General features: G+C 47.8%; 1 protein-coding gene across 2 annotated transcripts in view; it reads right to left on the minus strand.

Annotated features, from left to right (window-relative positions):
- The window catches only part of HS3ST5 (heparan sulfate-glucosamine 3-sulfotransferase 5), a 249,101-nt gene that overhangs the window by 104,098 nt on the left and 125,688 nt on the right, over positions 1 to 19,315 (minus strand). The window contains exon 3 of one of the 2 annotated variants that reach the window (XM_028140429.2): positions 505 to 614. The gene's annotated coding sequence lies outside the window, so the exon portion shown is untranslated. Of the gene's footprint in view, positions 1 to 500; positions 615 to 19,315 lie in introns of both variants that reach the window. The other variant, XM_008160424.3, reaches the window with a different exon arrangement.

Raw genomic sequence — 19,315 nt, forward strand, 5'->3', positions numbered from 1 at the left:
TAAGGAGAAAAAAAGCAGTATGTGGATCAAGTTGTCAAATGCCAGAGAAAGGGTGTAACTACACATGCTATAAAAGTTTGGATAAAAGCAAATATTGGGGACGGAGAAAGCAGCAAGAATTTGTAGTGGAGGTGGAACTTGACTTAGGTCTTGGAGGGAAACCAGAACTAAAACCAGCCAAGAGGAATTGGGAGTTATTTCAGATGGTCAGAGCGTGGGGAGAGCAAGGACACACACTCTGTGTTCAGTGTCCGTGGGAGGAAGCTTTCCACATGGGAACACTGAGGCTAGAGAGCAGGAGGCAGTGTAAGTCACGTTGTAGGATGATTTAAAAGCCCAAGAGAATGAAGAGGACTTCCTGCTGCAGGGCTGCCCGGGGTTTCTGTGGGGCCTTGTGCACGTGCACACATACGCCAGGACGCCAAGCAGTGCTTTCAAAAGGCTGATGGGACGGGGGTGTATGACACGCAGACGCACACGGAAGTCTTCAGTGCACATACCTACATTCAGACACTTCCCGGTTGTTCCAGCGATGCTTATCTGGTTGGTGGATATTCCATGGCCTCTCCTTCCCTACGGCCTGTCTTTTGGGCTTGCTCCCTGCTTGTCAGCACCTGAGGGTAGAGGCAGAGACAACGTGAGTTTCCAATTAGTCTCCCCCACCCCTGCCTTCTTAGTAGCGCTGGTTAAAAATATGGCTTTGGGAAGGAGAGATATATTGTGGATGATCAGAACATTTCTTTTTTTAAAATGGTACTTCCAGTCTCTTTAGTAAACAATTTGCTGATGAGAGCAGAGCTCACATTTGAGCCTAACCCTGGATTATGTAATTGTTCATTCCCTTTCATCAGAGACATACTCATATGTACTTTCAGATAATGTTCTTGTAGCAGGACCTTGGTTATGCTGAGCTTTTTAGGCGAGAGTGGTTAAATGTACTCTCCTTAAAATTGCTAATATTGCGTGCCTCCAGACAGACCTTTTTATAGGATGTTATTATCCATATCAATCATTCTTACCTTTGCTACTACTTGAATATATTAAACAATTGCTGCTGTTTCCTAAATTGAATAGATTATCAGAAAACCTGAGTAATTCTCTAACTGCAAAGTACATATTTGGCTCTAAAATTAAAGTGTTGGGTAGATGGATAGAAAAAGATGGGGAAAATGAAACAGATTGCAATGAAACAAATTTGCAATGCCAAACTTTTTTTTTAAAAGTAGGATTTCATTATTTCAGGCTGTTATTAAGAATGTATATGACATTGAATAGATTGTAGGAGCCCAATCCCAATATATTGTTATCACTAGTATATATTTGAATATAGTAGACATAAAAATTATTCTAGTCCAAAATGGCCAGAATACTTATCTTGAATACCCATATTTTACTTGGGTCTCTTGTGTGCAAATATATTTAGGGTGCAAAGCAAACACCAAGCACAAACACACACACAACCTCTTAAGAAGAGGAAAGACCTTAAAAACTTATACACTTGGTTAATAACCAGCTATCATATCTATTGTTCTCCTCTCCGGTTCATACTGCATTACATTATTTCCAATTCTTCCACATGAATCCTTGTCAGCTCTTCTCCTCACAATCCCAACATTGCCCAAATACTTCTAGGGAAATCAGAGAACGAGTAGACATAAGTGCCTCCATTTAATTCAGGACATGGCACACATCAGTAGTGCCCACCTGTAAACTGGCTCCATTGTTCCTGAGAATGTCTGGGCATGTTCATAGGCCTGTTGACCTCAACATAAAATAAAGCAAAGCCTCAACTGCTCTGCTTCTGAGTTTTTTGATAAACTAGAATTATTTCTAAAGTTCTCAAATAAACAGAAATCATTATAATTATGAATAATTAAAACGCTAAACTCAAGAGGGCACTCAACATTTATTACACTGTAGAATTCATCCCCTAAGGGTAGTACCTTCAATTAGTTCAGTTTTACAACACAAGAACAATGTGACAATCATTAATTGCAGGTGTTTAGTACAAGGAGCAAAACAAGCTAACTTGCCTTTAAATCACCCTCTTCCACCCAGAAAGGCACTGCTCACTTTTAGACTCTTAACATTTGTACTAATCCCAGACCACAGGAAAACAATAGATAATAGGAAAACATATATGTATATATATTTTTAAATTTGCAAACATTGATTAAGCACCTGCCATGTGTCAGGGTTTATGTTAAATGAATAATATTCCAGAATAAGAACTAGCTAATGGTTATTTTTTAAACATATACAAACATATATACAAATTTGACTATATTAATATACTTGTATATTCTTACAAACATAAAGTTTGGAGTATATATCTATATTTATAAAATGAAGCTATTCAGTTGTATTCCTCATTATTCTTTAAAACATTTTTTCTTTTTTTATTGATTAAGGTATTACATATGTGTCCTTAACCCCCCATTACCTCCCCCCCAACCCTCCCATTCATTCCCTCACCCCCCTGGTGCCTGTGTCCATTGGTTAGGCTTATATGCATGCATATAAGTCCTTTGGTTGATCTCTCCCCCTTACCCCTACCATCCCCTACCTTTCCTCTGAGGTTTGATGGTCTGATCAATGCTTCTCTGTCTCTGGATCTGTTATTGTTCATCAGTTTATGTTGTTCATTATATTCCACAAACGAGTGAGATCATGTGATATTTATCTCTGGCTTATTTCGCCTAGCATGATGCTCTCCAGTTCCATCCATGCTGTTGCAAATGGTAAGAACTCTTTCTTTTTTACCACAGCATAGTATTCCATCGTGTAGATGTACCACAGTTTTGTAATCCACTCATCTGCTGATGGGCACTTAGGCTGTTTCCAAATCTTAGCTATGGTAAATTGTGCTGCTATGAACATAGGGGTACATATATCCTTTCTGTTTGGTGTTTCTAGTTTCTTGGGATATATTCCTAGAAGTGGGATCACTGGGTCAAATGGGAGTTCCATTTTTAGTTTTTTGAGGAAACTCCATACTGTTCTCCACAGTGGCTGCACCAGTCTGCATTCCCACCAGCAGTGCACGAGGGTTCCTTTTCTCCGCATCCTCGCCAGCACTTGTCATTTGCTGATTTGTTGATGATAGCCATTCTGACAGGTGTGAGATGGTATTAAAGTTGTAATAAATTATTTTAACTTAAAAAATTAAATCACAAAATTTAGATTTTTCTTCCTCAGAGACTCCTTTATAAAAATGTTTTTTAAAAAACAAAATATGTCCATTTTCTTTGGCAGTAATAAATACTTTGTAATAGTTAGGATGATTCTAAGATGTTTATAGAACTAAGATGTAAGTCAAGTTGGACATGGTTTAGCAAATAGTAACTGAAGTTTTGTATCTAGGAGACTGTAGTAAAGCAGATTCTTTGCACTGATTCAATATCAAATTGACAACCCTGACCTTTTACTAAGTATGACTTCAGTGAGATACCTTTTGTCTCTCATTTATAGAGAAAAGAATGCATTAGAAAGGCAATACAAGGGATTTCAGAATGATAAATCTCAAGTTAACAATTCTACTTTTAATGATTAGTTGCCTGAGTCTTGTATTTAATTATAATGGTTATTTTAAATGCTTATATTTAATTTAAACATAATTAGCTAAACCTTGATGTTACTGCCTCATCTATTTTGAAATTAATTATAAAATAGCTCAAAAAGTGCTGTGACATTTTTATATTAAAATGAATTAGAATCAGTTTGCATCTTTTGTTGGTTTCAGTTGTGAACTCATATTGAGCCATTTATATTGGGCACGGCTGTGGGTCTCTGGCATGGCCATCCTATAGTAGAATAAAATATATGTAATTGATATTTCCTCTATACATATGAGAGATCCTTTAACCTACCAGGCAATAATAGTCTATAATCAAAGATATGAGTGGTTAAGCCAGTGGTCGGCAAACCGCGGCTCACGAGCCACATGCGGCTCTTTGGCCCCTTGAGTGTGGCTCTTCCACAAAATACCACGTGCGGGCACTCACGTACAGTGCGATTGAAACTTTGTGGCCCATGCGCAGAAGTCAGTTTTCGGCCTGGGCGAGTCTATTTTGAAGAAGTGGCGTTAGAACACTCAAGGGGCCAAAGAGCCGCATGTGGCTCGCGAGCCACAGTTTGCTGACCACTGGGTTAAGCTATAAAGGAATCACAATTTTGTAAGTAAATTTTGCCCTTAATACATTCAGGAGGCACCACTGTTTTTAGCAGGTGATTCATATGTGTGTAGCAAGCCTCTGAAGCTCACTTTCTTTGAATCAGTTTAATGATGTAATCAGAAAGTGTTTCCAGGAAATGTTCTCAGTTTAACTTCTATTTAGACAAACAGCATGGTTTATATATACAGGAACCAAGAGAGAAGGGCTAGTGATGTAGAATTGTTTTTCCTGGCCTACAGAACATGAGAATATTGAAAAACACTCACCATAGACATTCAGCGTTGGGATTCTGGTGCTGTGAGAAGTGACATCTATGAATGTCCTCAACCCTTGATATGCAAAACTGCTATACTGTGCACATTTGTTTATTAATGATATTGCTACTGTTTATTAGGTACTGAATATGTATTAGACACTGAACCAAATGCTGAATGAGGTGATATTATTAGGCCCATTTTACAGATGAACAAAATGAGGCTTGGGCATGCTGAGGTACTTGCCCAGGGTCACATTATTAGTAAGTGATGGAGGCAGGATGTGAAGCCTCACTTCACAGATCTGCACCCCACTCTCCCCAGTTCTCCATCTCAGAGGTCTAAGCAGTCTAAGGCATTCTCAATGCTTACAACCACCACCAATACCACAAAAAATATGTCTCCCTTGCAAAATAGTGTGAGTTAATTAAGAGGTGGCTTACCTATCAATACCAAAAATCTGTTGTCCCCAATACTAATACCCTCTCATGCCAATATGTGCAGAATTTTCAAATATTTTATTAAAACCTGGGCCTTTTACTCTACAATGAGCCCTTATAGTTGGGGGAATCTGTTGCCCCCATTCTCTGACATGAGCTCAAACCTTCTGTACCCCAGCCCGCCCTGTAGGAATTTGAATTCTGAGCAGGCTGTCAAGTCAGACTCAGCCCGCACATCCAGTGAAGTTGTGTAGAATATTTCTCTTGCATTCACACTAGTGCTGCTATGTGGCCTACCAGGATGCCTGCGAGTTACCCGGTATCTCAATTACCTCCACTGCCATCTGTTTCTGTTTCTCTCAGTCCTGCTCCCCGCTTCACTAAACAATGAATGATAGATACTCACACCCAAGAGCTAGACTTAGGCACATTCTCTGCAAAGAGTGTAGGTAACAAAAAGATATCCCTCCCATTTAGATATTAGATTGCGATCAAAGCCACAATGATCTATTGATTTTAATTTTAATGTTTCAAGTTACCAGTCATTACCTTAACTCTAGATATCCTCACAAGGTCCGAAGGACTGGGACCATCAGAGGAATCACCATGGAGAGGAACCAGAGTGGGGAGACAGACAGTCTCATCTGCTTTGTGCGTCTTGCGAAGGCCTTTAAATACCATCTCTTTTCTGCTCTTTTCTGGCTACCGTTTCCCCTAGGCTAAAAGATTTTAAAATGGCTAGGGGAAAGAAAAAACAACCTGAGAAACTAGTTTGAGATTTTAATTCTTTATTTCATCTGCCAGCCACTGAAATGCAGTTAACTGCAGCAAGTGTTCCTCATAGATAAGGGAATTGTTGCTTCACATATAATTACATTGCCTCTACCGGTAGACATAGCCAACCATATCATCTTCATACTATTAGAAGTGCTAGGAAGTCTGAAAAGAATCCATTTTAAGGAGGGTCAGAGCTACTTTTATTTTACTTCAAACCAGGGTTATCATGGAATAAAACTGATAACTCTTTCGGGGGAACAATTTTTGGAATATAAAAAAGTGTATTGAAGGGTAAATGAAACTGACTATTGTGACTGGCAGTAAGTTCAGGCATTTTGTGTTCTTTTGTGTTTGCTTTGGAATGTTAAACAGGTCGGGTTCTTTTTAAAAGAAAACATTTTATTCAGAACATTCTCCCATGAAAGCCATCTTTGACAAACTGTCATTTTTTGATATATTACTACATGTCTGCCCTCATTTTATATTCAAAAAGGCAAGCAATGTTTTAACAACTTTTGACAAGCATGGGGAATTAAACTTCCACAGAACTGACTCCTAATATAATGTTATAGCCTTATATTTTCCATTTTGTACTTCCTTATGGCAGGCCACAACATTTTTAATTATATCAATTTCTGGTTAAAAAAGTGCAGAGAAATTGAAGACATGCCAGTAGAATAGGAAAACTTCAATTCATTGATAATGTTTTAAGCATATAATTCTGAAATTTGTTAAGATAGCTATAGGAGAAACCAAGATGGCGGCATAGGTTAAACACCTAACCTGCAGCCGGGCACAACAATTTCAAAAATACAACTAGAGATCAGAACGGACATCGTCCAGAACCACAGGAGAGCTGGCGGACTGAAATGCCCACAGCTGGGGGGAAGGAGAAGGCCACGGGGACAGTCGGGGAAGCCGTAAAAGCCTGAGGTATGGAGAAACGGGCGGAGACACGAGCACACGCGCCTGCGGGGAGGATGGAACCGGAGAGGAGGGGGCGGCTGATGACCTGGCCGGAGTTCACTGGCAGGAAGGAGATAAAGGCTCCGGAGTGCGCTGAGCACCGGCTCCGATTGCACTGAACCCCATTCCGGGCGAAACCCTGGGAAACTCACTCACTTTCGCAACTCCGCCGCCCCCACAGGCTGCCCGGCCCGGGACGCTGGGGACGCCGCCGCAGCGGCGGCGCCCGGAGCCCGGCGGCCTCCCAGCACCCGTCCCCGCCGCGCAGCCCCCGCGCACCTGGTGCCGCGGACCGCGTGCCCCGCACACCAGACGGAGGCCCGGGCGCCCTCTCCGTGCACCTCCCGGCGGCGCTAGACTTCAGTAGAGTTGACTTAATTCAAGGGATTAAGAAGTATAAATTGGGGGGACGCCGCGGCGGCGACGTCCGGAACACGGCGATGGCGGTGCCTGGAGCTCGGCGGCCGCCCAGCGCCCGTCCCAGCCACGCGGCCCTCACGCGCCTGGTTCCGCGGGACGCGCGTACCGCGCACCGGACGGAGGCCCGGGCGCCCTTTCCGTGCACCTCCCGGCGGCGCTAGACTTCAGTAGAGTTGACTGAAATGAAGGGATTAAGAAGCACAAATTGAGAAGTTTGAAAAAGATGGCGGCGGAGGTTAAAGGCTGTTCTGTTGCCTCGCACCCAGCGAAATCGGAGGGGATGAGGTGTGGAGGTGCGTGGGTCTGGCTGGTGGCGGGGGAAAGGGGCTTTTGTTCCAAACCTAAGGGAGATTAGCTCTCCATCACCCTGAAACCCATCTTCTGGCGAACCCCGGGAGACCCAGATGCCTGCGGGGAGAGGCGGGACTCTTGCAGAGGTGCGCCCAGCAATCAGTGTTTGCTGCGCTGGAGTGCGGAATGAGGGGACTTAGATACATGGAAGGCAGAAGGACCAGACTCACAGCCATCGAGGCTCGCCACACCATGGCCTGTTGGCGCCCTGAGACCCCGCCCCGCCCTGGGACCCGCCCTGCACGTCTTGAAGACCTGCCCCGCAAGGCTTGCAGGCACACCTGCGCCCCAAGCAACGGCTTATGCATGTGGGTGGACTGCCCTCTGGCAGCGGACCAGATAATCTGCTGTTCTAGTCGGACTGCTCCAGGGCCACTCAGACAGGAGGAAGAAACTACAGTTTTTGCTGTAATCCTTGCTGAGTGCCTAAGGCAGTAGCTGATCTACACCCCATTGGAGACCCAGAAACGAGGGCATCTAGTGGTCTGTGGGAGATGACACCAGATTTCAACCACGTGCATAAGGGACACATTCAACGGGAATATTCAGTGAGCGCCAAAGCTTTGCTGCACCAAGACCCGGCCCATAAACGTATCTCCTGCACAGCAACTCTTCCTTTATAGACAAAGAGAGCCCCCCCAGTGACACCAACACCAATCAAGACTTAACTATACAAAGGAGGACCAAGATGGAGGCATAGGGCGGAAGCCTGATTGTTGCCTACCACAACAACTTTGAGACTACGACAAGAGAGCAGAGCAGACACCATCCAAGACCACCATAGGGCTGGCTGAGTAGATGCTCTACAACTAGAATAAAAGAGGGGGATGTGGGATGATGCTGCCGGTGACCCAAAGACCACACTTTAAGAACTACAGCTCAGGCGACACAAAAGAACTATGGCTCAGGCGATACAACAGCGGCCTGGAACGTGCTCGGCGCAGTTCCCCCGGCGGTCTCCGGCTGAGGGGACGGCTCCACTGGCAGCCAAGCACGGACAGACGAGCCCCTATGAGACATGGGGTGGGAGACTCCGCGCTTGCTGACCTCCGAGTCCGTCAAGAATCTCAACGCCCCGGAAGCGGCCAGGTGCGCATGCTCGGCGACCGGCCACCGATGCAGACCCAAGGGCCGACACAGCGACGCCAGACTGGCCCACCGCCATGCACCGGGTGCACCGGAGCTTCGCCGAGCCGCCGCCCGACGAGTTCTGCAGCAGCCATACTGGAGCTCCGGAAGGATGGCCAGGGGAATTGCTGAGGGGGGATTGACCGGCAGGAATTGGGATCGGGAAGACGGGGCCCCACTGAGACCCGGGTGCGGGCGGGGTTGCGCGCCTCTGGGCTCGGGTGTGGTCACACGCCTCTGGGTATAAGTGAGGCCTCACGTCCCTGGGTCTAGGTGAGGCCACATGCCCCTGGGTCCAGGTGAGGCCGGACTCCGGGTCCGGGTGAGGCCAAGTGCCCCTGGACCCGGATGACGCTGGATCCCGTGCCCGGGCGAGGCCAAGCGCCCCTGGGTCTGGGAGAGCCCACACACCCCTGGGTCCAGGCAGACCATGTGTCCCTGGATCCGGGTGAGGCCGCGTGCACCTAGGCCCGGGTGAGCCCAAGTGGCCCTGGGTCTGGGAGAGGCCAAGCGTCCCTGGGTCCGGGTGAGACCATGTGTCCCTGGATCCGGGTGAGGCCTCGTGCACCTAGGCCCGGGTGAGCCCAAGTGGCCCTGGGTCTGGGAGAGGCCAAGCGTCCCTGGGTCCGGGTGAGACCATGTGTCCCTGGATCCGGGTGAGGCCTCGTGCACCTAGGCCCGGGTGAGCCCAAGTGGCCCTGGGTCTGGGAGAGGCCAAGCGTCCCTGGGTCCGGGTGAGACCATGTGTCCCTGGATCCGGGTGAGGCCTCGTGCACCTAGGCCCGGGTGAGCCCAAGTGGCCCTGGGTCGGGGAGAGGCCAAGCGTCCCTGGGTCCGGGTGAGACCATGTGTCCCTGGATCCGGGTGAGGCCTCGTGCACCTAGGCCCGGGTGAGCCCAAGTGGCCCTGGGTCTGGGAGAGGCCAAGTGTCCCTGGGTCCGGGTGAGACCATGTGTCCCTGGATCCGGGTGAGGCCTCGTGCACCTAGGCCCGGGTGAGCCCAAGTGGCCCTGGGTCGGGGAGAGGCCAAGCGTCCCTGGGTCCGGGTGAGACCATGTGTCCCTGGATCCGGGTGAGGCCTCGTGCACCTAGGCCCGGGTGAGCCCAAGTGGCCCTGGGTCTGGGAGAGGCCAAGTGTCCCTGGGTCCGGGTGAGACCATGTGTCCCTGGATCCGGGTGAGGCCTCGTGCACCTAGGCCTGGGTGAGCCCAAGTGGCCCTGGGTCGGGGAGAGGCCAAGCGTCCCTGGGTCCGGGTGAGACCATGTGTCCCTGGATCCGGGTGAGGCCTCGTGCACCTAGGCCCGGGTGAGCCCAAGTGGCCCTGGGTCGGGGAGAGGCCAAGCGTCCCTGGGTCCGGGTGAGACCATGTGTCCCTGGATCCGGGTGAGGCCTCGTGCACCTAGGCCCGGGTGAGCCCAAGTGGCCCTGGGTCTGGGAGAGGCCAAGCGTCCCTGGGTCCGGGTGAGACCATGTGTCCCTGGATCCGGGTGAGGCCTCGTGCACCTAGGCCCGGGTGAGCCCAAGTGGCCCTGGGTCTGGGAGAGGCCAAGCGTCCCTGGGTCCGGGTGAGACCATGTGTCCCAGGATCCGGGTGAGGCCTCGTGCACCTAGGCCCGGGTGAGCCCAAGTGGCCCTGGGTCTGGGAGAGGCCAAGCGTCCCTGGGTCCGGGTGAGACCATGTGTCCCTGGATCCGGGTGAGGCCTCGTGCACCTAGGCCCGGGTGAGCCCAAGTGGCCCTGGGTCGGGGAGAGGCCAAGCGTCCCTGGGTTCGGGTGAGACCATGTGTCCCTGGATCCGGGTGAGGCCTCGTGCACCTAGGCCCGGGTGAGCCCAAGTGGCCCTGGGTCTGGGAGAGGCCAAGCGTCCCTGGGTCCGGGTGAGACCATGTGTCCCTGGATCCGGGTGAGGCCTCGTGCACCTAGGCCCGGGTGAGCCCAAGTGGCCCTGGGTCGGGGAGAGGCCAAGCGTCCCTGGGTCCGGGTGAGACCATGTGTCCCTGGATCCGGGTGAGGCCTCGTGCACCTAGGCCCGGGTGAGCCCAAGTGGCCCTGGGTCTGGGAGAGGCCAAGCGTCCCTGGGTCCGGGTGAGACCATGTGTCCCTGGATCCGGGTGAGGCCTCGTGCACCTAGGCCTGGGTGAGCCCAAGTGGCCCTGGGTCGGGGAGAGGCCAAGCGTCCCTGGGTCCGGGTGAGACCATGTGTCCCTGGATCCGGGTGAGGCCTCGTGCACCTAGGCCCGGGTGAGCCCAAGTGGCCCTGGGTCGGGGAGAGGCCAAGCGTCCCTGGGTCCGGGTGAGACCATGTGTCCCTGGATCCGGGTGAGGCCTCGTGCACCTAGGCCCGGGTGAGCCCAAGTGGCCCTGGGTCTGGGAGAGGCCAAGCGTCCCTGGGTCCGGGTGAGACCATGTGTCCCTGGATCCGGGTGAGGCCTCGTGCACCTAGGCCCGGGTGAGCCCAAGTGGCCCTGGGTCTGGGAGAGGCCAAGCGTCCCTGGGTCCGGGTGAGACCATGGGTCCCTGGATCCGGGTGAGGCCTCGTGCACCTAGGCCCGGGTGAGCCCAAGTGGCCCTGGGTCTGGGAGAGGCCAAGCGTCCCTGGGTCCGGGTGAGACCATGTGTCCCAGGATCCGGGTGAGGCCTCGTGCACCTAGGCCCGGGTGAGCCCAAGTGGCCCTGGGTCTGGGAGAGGCCAAGCGTCCCTGGGTCCGGGTGAGACCATGTGTCCCTGGATCCGGGTGAGGCCTCGTGCACCTAGGCCCGGGTGAGCCCAAGTGGCCCTGGGTCGGGGAGAGGCCAAGCGTCCCTGGGTTCGGGTGAGACCATGTGTCCCTGGATCCGGGTGAGGCCTCGTGCACCTAGGCCCGGGTGAGCCCAAGTGGCCCTGGGTCTGGGAGAGGCCAAGCGTCCCTGGTTCCGGGTGAGACCATATGTCCCTGGATCCGGGTGAGGCCTCGTGCACCTAGGCCCGGGTGAGCCCAAGTGGCCCTGGGTCTGGGGGAGGCCAAGCATCCCTGGGTCCGGGTGAGACCATGTGTCCCAGGATCCGGGTGAGGCCTCGTGCACCTAGGCCCGGGTGAGCCCAAGTGGCCCTGGGTCTGGGAGAGGCCAAGCGTCCCTGGGTCCGGGTGAGACCATGCGTCCCTGGATCCGGATGAGGCCTCGTGCACCTAGGCCCGGGTGAGCCCAAGTGGCCCTGGGTATGGGAGTGGCCAAACGATCCTGGGTCTGGGTGAGACCATGTGACCCTGGATCCAGGTGAGGCCTTGTGCAACTAAGCCCGGGTGAGGCCACGTGCCCCTGGGTCTGGGAGAGGCCAAGCGTCCCTGGGTACGGGTGAAGCCAGATCCTGGGTCCGGGTGAGACCGTGCGCCCCTGGATCCATCCGGGTGAGGCTGGGTCCCAGGCCCGGGTGAGACCACGCGCCCCTTGGGTATGGGTGAGGCCACGTGCCCCTTAGTCCAGGTGACGCCGTGCCCCTGGGTTCGGCCGAGACCAAACCAGAGGGAGTCGGACCTCCATTACCATCATTTGTCCACCATCCAGAGCTGAGGGGTCAGTGCTGACATGTACACATAAGGAACTAATGGACATCGAAATTGGGTCTCAAAAGAACTGTTGGTCCAGGGGGAAGCTCGCTACAGATTGATTCATTTGCCTGTCAGCATAAATATTATTGCTCGTCTCACATTCAGTTCTTATTAGTATATATCTAGTGACATTTGATCTCATTCATCTAGAGGAAATGATGAACAACATAGACTGAGGAACAAGAACAGAACCAGAATCAAGGAGGCATCGATCGGACTATCGGGCCTCAGAGGGAGGATAGGGGAGGGTAGGGAGAGGGTGGGGGGAGGGGGAGAGTTCAACCAAAGGACCTGTATGCATGCATATAAGCCTATCCAACGGTTAAGTTCAACAGGGGATTGGGGCATGCGTGGGGAGAGGGGTGGGATGGGAATGGGGGGATGAGGACAAGTATGTGACACCTTAATCAATAAAGAAATTTAAAAAAAAAAAAAAAAAAAAAAAAAAAAAAAAAAAGAAAAAAAAAAAGATAGCTATAGATATATCATTTGGTGAATTATAAATAAGTAACAGGAGATAAAGTAAAAACTTTCCCTAGAAAACTGAGAAATCTCAAGAAATGCAGCTACTTCTTATTTATACTCACATGTTACCTACTAGAGTCCCAGTGGTCGGCAAACTCATTAGTCAACAGAGCCAAATATCAACAGTACAACGATTGAAATTTCTTTTGAGAGCCAAATTTTTTAAACTTAAACTTCTTCTAACACCACTTCTTCAAAATAGACTTGCCCAGGCCGTGGTATTTTGTGGAAGAGCCACACTCAAGGGGCCAAAGAGCTGCATGTGGCTCGTGAGCCACAGTTTGCTGACCACGGTCCCTAGACCATATTCATCCTGCCTCCTGGGAATCTCATTGGGATAACCACAGGCACTTCAAGTCAACAAACTGCCCCTCATCCTGCGTTTCCACCTCTGACCCTGAGTGACTAGGGTCCTGATTATTTTCCAGTCTCCTGTTTCCACTCTACCCTGCCTCTGCTCATTCATTCACCATTCATTCATTCATTCATAGCTTCTTCCAGTTCCTGGAACTGCTCCTCTGCCTGGATCACTATCCCAATCAACCTGGTTAATTTCTCCTCTTTTTCTTGGTCTCAGCTTGGATGTCACTTTCCTCAGGAGGTTTTGTCTGACAATTCTTGTCTAGGTGTCCTTTCTCTAGATTATGTAGAACCCTGTTCTCTCCAATCCAAGACCCTTTCATACAGTGACATCATTGTCTCTTCACCTGCTTGTATCCTCCACGGACTGTAAGCTCCATGAAGGCTAAAGCAGGTCTATCTTGTTTGCTGTTAAATCTCTATTGCCTAGACTGGTGCTTGACATATTCTGGCTGCTCTCAAACACTTTATTAAAAAGATTAATAAATCATTTGAATGAGAAGTTAATATATGACCATTTTATTTCCTTTTGGTAATACAAACTGTTAAATATAAGCACTTTTAAAAAATATTAACTTATTGGGTTTGGCATCTGTTAATGTTAATGTTCCCATTTGATTATTTCATTTAGCTGGAACAAGTTTCACATTTTGGTTCAAGAGTTTTCTCATACTACCTCTCGATAAATATGTGCAATAGGCCCGACTAGAGTGGCTCACTAGTTGAGCGTCAACCTATGAAGCAAGAGGTCATGGTTCAATTCCTGGTCAGGGCATATGCCTGGTTGCGAGCTCGATCCCCAGTGTGGGCATGCAGGAGGCAGCTGATCAGTGATTCTCTCTCATCATTGATGTTTCTATCTCTCTCTCTCTCTCCCTTTCCCTTCCTCTCTGAAATGAATAAAAATGTATTTTAAAAGAATGTACAATAAGAGCCAGTGTAGGATGTTGAGCTCTGGAATGCCATGTTTGTATTTGAGTTCATAATGGAGATGTGTCATGGTAATGACAAGGGTCCATTGAAAGGGGGCAAGAAGAATTGATGGAGAAAAATATATAACATCTGTTAGATAACATAACAGCTTACGGTCTTGCTTTATATTGCTATGTCATTATCCTACCTTATAATAGAGAAACATGCAAATTGACCGCACCTCCGCTATGCCCACAGCCAATCAGAGCGAACAAGATGGCAGTTAATTTGCATATGTGGGCGCTGAGCGGCCTGGGTCCAGGAAACATCCTCCGGACCCAGGCCGCTCCTAGCCTGTAGGCCTGTGCTTAGGTCCTGAGCGGCAGGGGTCCCAGAATGCCCCCTGGCCACTCAGAGCCTATGGGTGTAGGCGCCAAGCAACCTGGCTGGCGGAACATCCCCGCGTTGTTATAGCGGCTTGGAAAGGCTCCTGCACAAAGCGGCAGTTTGGGGCCACGCCCCCAGCCAGGCGCCCAGGACCAGGGGCTGCTGCTGGCCTCCTGGGTTTGCCGAGACCCTGGCGGCCACCACTGTGTGCTGCCCAGGGTCCCTGCAAGCCCCCAGCCTGAGGCCCATGGTCAAGGTTGGCTGCTGGCCTCCCCAAGCCGCTTGCAAAGGCTCCTGCACAAAGCGGCGGTTTGGGGCCACGCCCCCAGCCAGGCGCCCAGGACCAGGGGCTGCTGCTGGCCTCCTGGGTTTGCCGAGACCCTGGCGGCCACCGCTGCATGCTGCCCAGGGTCCCTGCAAGCCTCGAGCCTGGGGCCCATGGTGGGGCTGGCTGCTGGCCTTGGGGCGTTTGGAGACGGGGATGTTCCCACCCAGCCCCAGAGGCTTTCCAAGCTCCAGCACCAAGTGGCAGATTGTGTCCATGCCCCAAGCCTAGCGCCCTCCACAGGGGGATGGCTGCTGACCTCTGGGGTGTGTGGAGACCCCGGCAGCCACCACTGGGTGGCAGGGACACACCCCTAGCCCAGTGGACACAACCCAGGGGCTGCATGAGCTGCAGAGGATACACCTTTTTAAAAAAATTTTTTATTGATTTTTTTTTTTTTTTTACAGAGAAGAGGGGAGAGGGATAGACAGTCGGAAATATCAATGAGAGAGAAACATCCATTAGCTGCCTCCTGCACACTCCCCACTGGGGATATGCCTCCAACCAAGGTACATGCCCTTAACAGGTACATGCCCTTAACATGACCCTTCAGTCTGCAGGCCCACGGTCTATCCACTGAGCCAAACCATTTTGAGAGTAAATACCTTTTCTGACAACTCATTGGCTAAGCTCCCTGTAGGCCACCAATTGCAGTGTTCTTGGTAATTTGGGTTATAAGAATCCAAGAAGGTAATCTAGGGTTTTTCCACCACACTCTTGAAGGAAAAAATGAAGGTCCCTTGAGGGGTCCCAGATTGGAGAGACTGCAGGCTGGGCTGAGGGACAACACCTCCCGCTACACCCCCTCCCCACTGTGCACGAATTTCGTGCACCGGGCCTCTAGTAATCTGATAACTATTAGAGGGACACTGTGATTGGAAAAGGAGAAAATTTAAAACCAGTCCCCATTCAGTGAGTCAGGGAAATGGAGCTGGTGAGGAGGGCGTCTTATAAATATTGTTATTAGATAATCAAGAGCTGTAATAATCAATATAGTCTTGGAAGTACCTTAAACCTAATAAAGCAGCTGTGGCTAACTCAATTAGGATTATGACAAATTCAGGCAATTGGTTCAGGGTTCTTTGCATCCAAAATTCAAATAAGCAATCAAAGTGAAATTGCATTAGCTGACCTCCTCAGACCACCTCTGAAATATAGGAGGCATTTATTAGGCATACCCCAAATAACAGCATGACATAACTGTTTCTATATTTCACACTTGCCTTTGGCTTAGGGGAAGGGTGGATGGAGTTGGGGAGGGGAGGGTGGGTGTGAGGGTAAGGGCACAGAAGGGAGAGACAGAGCTCCTTGCAAAGAGATAAGTGTAACTCTTATTTAAAAAATTGCCACAGCAGTACTTTTCTTAAGTCAAGATTAAAAATACGATGAGCTTATGGAATGTTATCTTCCACAGCAAAAGTAATATAAAACCAATTTTTATTCCCACATAAATTACTTAACACAGCTGCCACTGACTGGTTTTACATATTAATGCTGGCGTAGATGGACCCTCATCTAGAAAAGACATTCTCTGTATTTTTCAGGCTTCAGCCTTTAGTCTTTCTTTGTTTCTTTAATAAACTCTTACTTCTTATTTTGAATTGTATTGAAATGTTTCACCAGGAGCATCCATGGAGTTGTTTTCTCTGGCTCTCTTCGGGGCTTCCTGGGGCCATCGTGTGGATGGTGGCAGAAAACAATTCCAAAGACCACAATAATGATGAAAACATTAAAGCACAGTGTACATAGTCCCCACTGAAGAAATACATTTGCTTTAACTGAACTGTATTTTCATCTCAAGAACTGTTCACCCCAAACCGCCCTCCCCCACCCCGCTTTTTTCCAAAATGCTTCTTGGTAGCAATTCTCATTTTGAAAGGGTGCTTCAAATTTCTTACAGGGGAACTGAAGTTCTCCACGTTCTTTTGGTAATATGCTTTTTATCAGATCAGTAGGAACAATGTGAAAACACCAGTCACAGTAATTTCAAATGTCTATCACCTACAAATTACACATAAATGATCTGTGGTTGCAATGTGGCCCTTGAATGGGGGACTTTTTTTCTAAGAAAGACTCACAAATGCTATTGAAAATGTAAAAGGGTACCCTGCAAGCAAAAGCCACTTGTAGCATTTGCGGAAACCTACAGTTTTTATTTTTATCTTTAGCATAACGGAGAGAGCATTTCTGAAAGAACTAGTCTTGCTTCTCATTCACATGGAGTATTACATATACATGCACGCCTACTCCCAGGTATAGACATCATTCAAATAAACTCCACAGGTTGCAGCTGGAAACAAAGTCAGATTAGCAACCAAGCTTTACCGAATACCTAACTCGGGGAACATGACAGCTACTCTACCTTCTCACCCCTCCTCACAAAACAAAGAAAGGTGATTGTTGAACATGTATAGGGTGTTTTTTTTTAAAGCACATAGAAAGGCTCTAGGTTATAAATCTATTTTTATGTCCTACATACCAATTCTTTTCTATGGTCTTAACTTACATGCTAGTCACTCCCAGAAATTGGAATGCTCCAAGATGATTCTATTGTGCAGCCAGAGCTGAGAATCCTGCTCTAAAGCCTTCTTCTCCTCTGCGATTCAGTGGCAAAGTCCCTTCCCATTTGTCGCTTCTGTCATCTGTGCACATCTGCATTTCCCTCACAACCAAGGCGCCTTTCACCAGGACTTGAAAGTTATATTTTCCTATCCCATCCTCCCCCCGCCCCCCCCCCGTGTCTTTTCTGGCCTCAGAACTGTAATGCAATTCTACTGTAGTTTGCATGTGAAGTATTAAACATTTTAACATCCAGATTCAAGGAAGCAAGGATGTATCGAAATAATGCTTGCATTTATTATCTAAAAGAATAACACTTGAAATAGCTTTGGACATGGGGGTTGCAATTTTATAGGAAATGATAAGGTATGAAGGTCAATGGAACAACATATCCTCTACTCTTTTAAATTCCATGCATTTCAGACTTAAACCTATGGTAACATAATGACACGGTAGTATAATCACCCGGCTATTCCTAAGGGGTTGACATTTTAAAAGAGTGTATGTAATATTCAGGTGAGGCTCCAGTGGCTCGAACCTTCCCGCTGCTGTTTTGTAACGCTGCATGCTCTGTGGTAGTGTGGCTGAGGCAATATCCAACCCTCAAAAGACAATAAAGAACACTCTGGAATGTACCTTCTTTCTAAACAACGGTGGCACGTTATGGCACTCTTTGTCAGCACTTTACGGTTTCACAAGAATAAAAACAAACTCTGAGGTCTTTACTCTGAAATCTACTTCCAGAATTTATCTTACTAACAAAGGACTTAGTCCTGGGAGAGGTGTTCTAGTTATAAAAGAAGAATGTCTCTCTCTAAGAGTTTGTTTGCTATTTATATGCAAAAGTAGGTTTACAGTTGTGAGCATGCAAAACAGAGTTTATTCCAGTATGATTATTTATTAATTATTGTATTCTTTTTTCCCATACGAACAACTGTAAACCCACTTTTGCCCCACTCTGTATTTATTTAGCACTCTTAATTTATAACTGTGCATTAAAAGCCACAAACTGTAAAATCAGACTTTTCCATGATCCGTAGGATAAACCAAAAAGAAGGACATTTACTAAAATTAGAATACTTTCCTGTATTCTCATTTCAAAGAATAGAGAGGCAAAACTAGAGAATGTAAGGTAGAATTTCTGACTCCTGTATATATAAAAATATAATATTGTGAGGTATTCTTTCCTCATGAATAATAGTGTGGCTGGTATAGAGTCTAGATTAGAAATAATTTTCCTTCTGAAATTTGTAGACACTTTTCTTCTATATAACATTGCTGCTAAGAAGCCTGCTATTATTTTGATATCCAATCTATGAAATCTGCAGTTTTATTTTAGAATTTCTTAGGATTTTTCTTTGTCCCCAGTGTTGTAAAATTTCTTAATGAATGTGGTCTATTTCCCCCCTCACTATGTTGGGTAATCATGGTCCCCTCAGTTGGGAAACTCATGTTCTTTAATTTTGAGTATATCCCTTTAATGACTTTCCCCCCTCTATTTTTAAAAAAAAAATTCTTATACTGGGAAATTCTCAATTATCCAGAAGTAGCATCCTTATTCTAATTTTAAAAAATCCTCTCTCCTATATTCCATCTTTTTATCTTTTTGCTATATTTTCTGGGAGAATTCATCCACTTTATCTTCTAACACTTTTATTTTGTTTTCTATACCTGCTATTATAATATTACTAGTAATTTCTAGGCATATTTTTTCTTGTTATTTGAATATACCTCTTCTATAGCACACTCTTCTCATTCCACTGAGGCAAAATCTCATCTTATCTCTTCATATAGTTTCTGCTTTCCTACAAGAGTGTTTTAGTCTATATGTCAAATTAGATGCCTTCCTTAAACATGTGTTAATCCACTGCTGTCTACTTACATTTATGAGTAAAGAGCTTGTGGGCATGTCAATTGTGTCCTTTACTCTCGGATGATCTGGCTAGGCTGTCTCCTTAAGGAATCCCTGATCTTTGTACCTTTTGGTTTTTCATTTCTGAACTGATCAAATACCCCAAAGTCTGGTCAAATATGCTTCCTGGTGAAATCTGAGGATTGTCTGAGTCCAGTGAGGAAGAAGGCTGTGAATCTCAACATTCCATATGTAAACAATAATTTAAATACATTATTTTCAGTGTGATACTCCCA

Source organism: Eptesicus fuscus, chromosome 10, assembly GCF_027574615.1.
Source record: "Eptesicus fuscus isolate TK198812 chromosome 10, DD_ASM_mEF_20220401, whole genome shotgun sequence".
NCBI classification, from domain to species: Eukaryota; Metazoa; Chordata; class Mammalia; order Chiroptera; family Vespertilionidae; genus Eptesicus; species Eptesicus fuscus.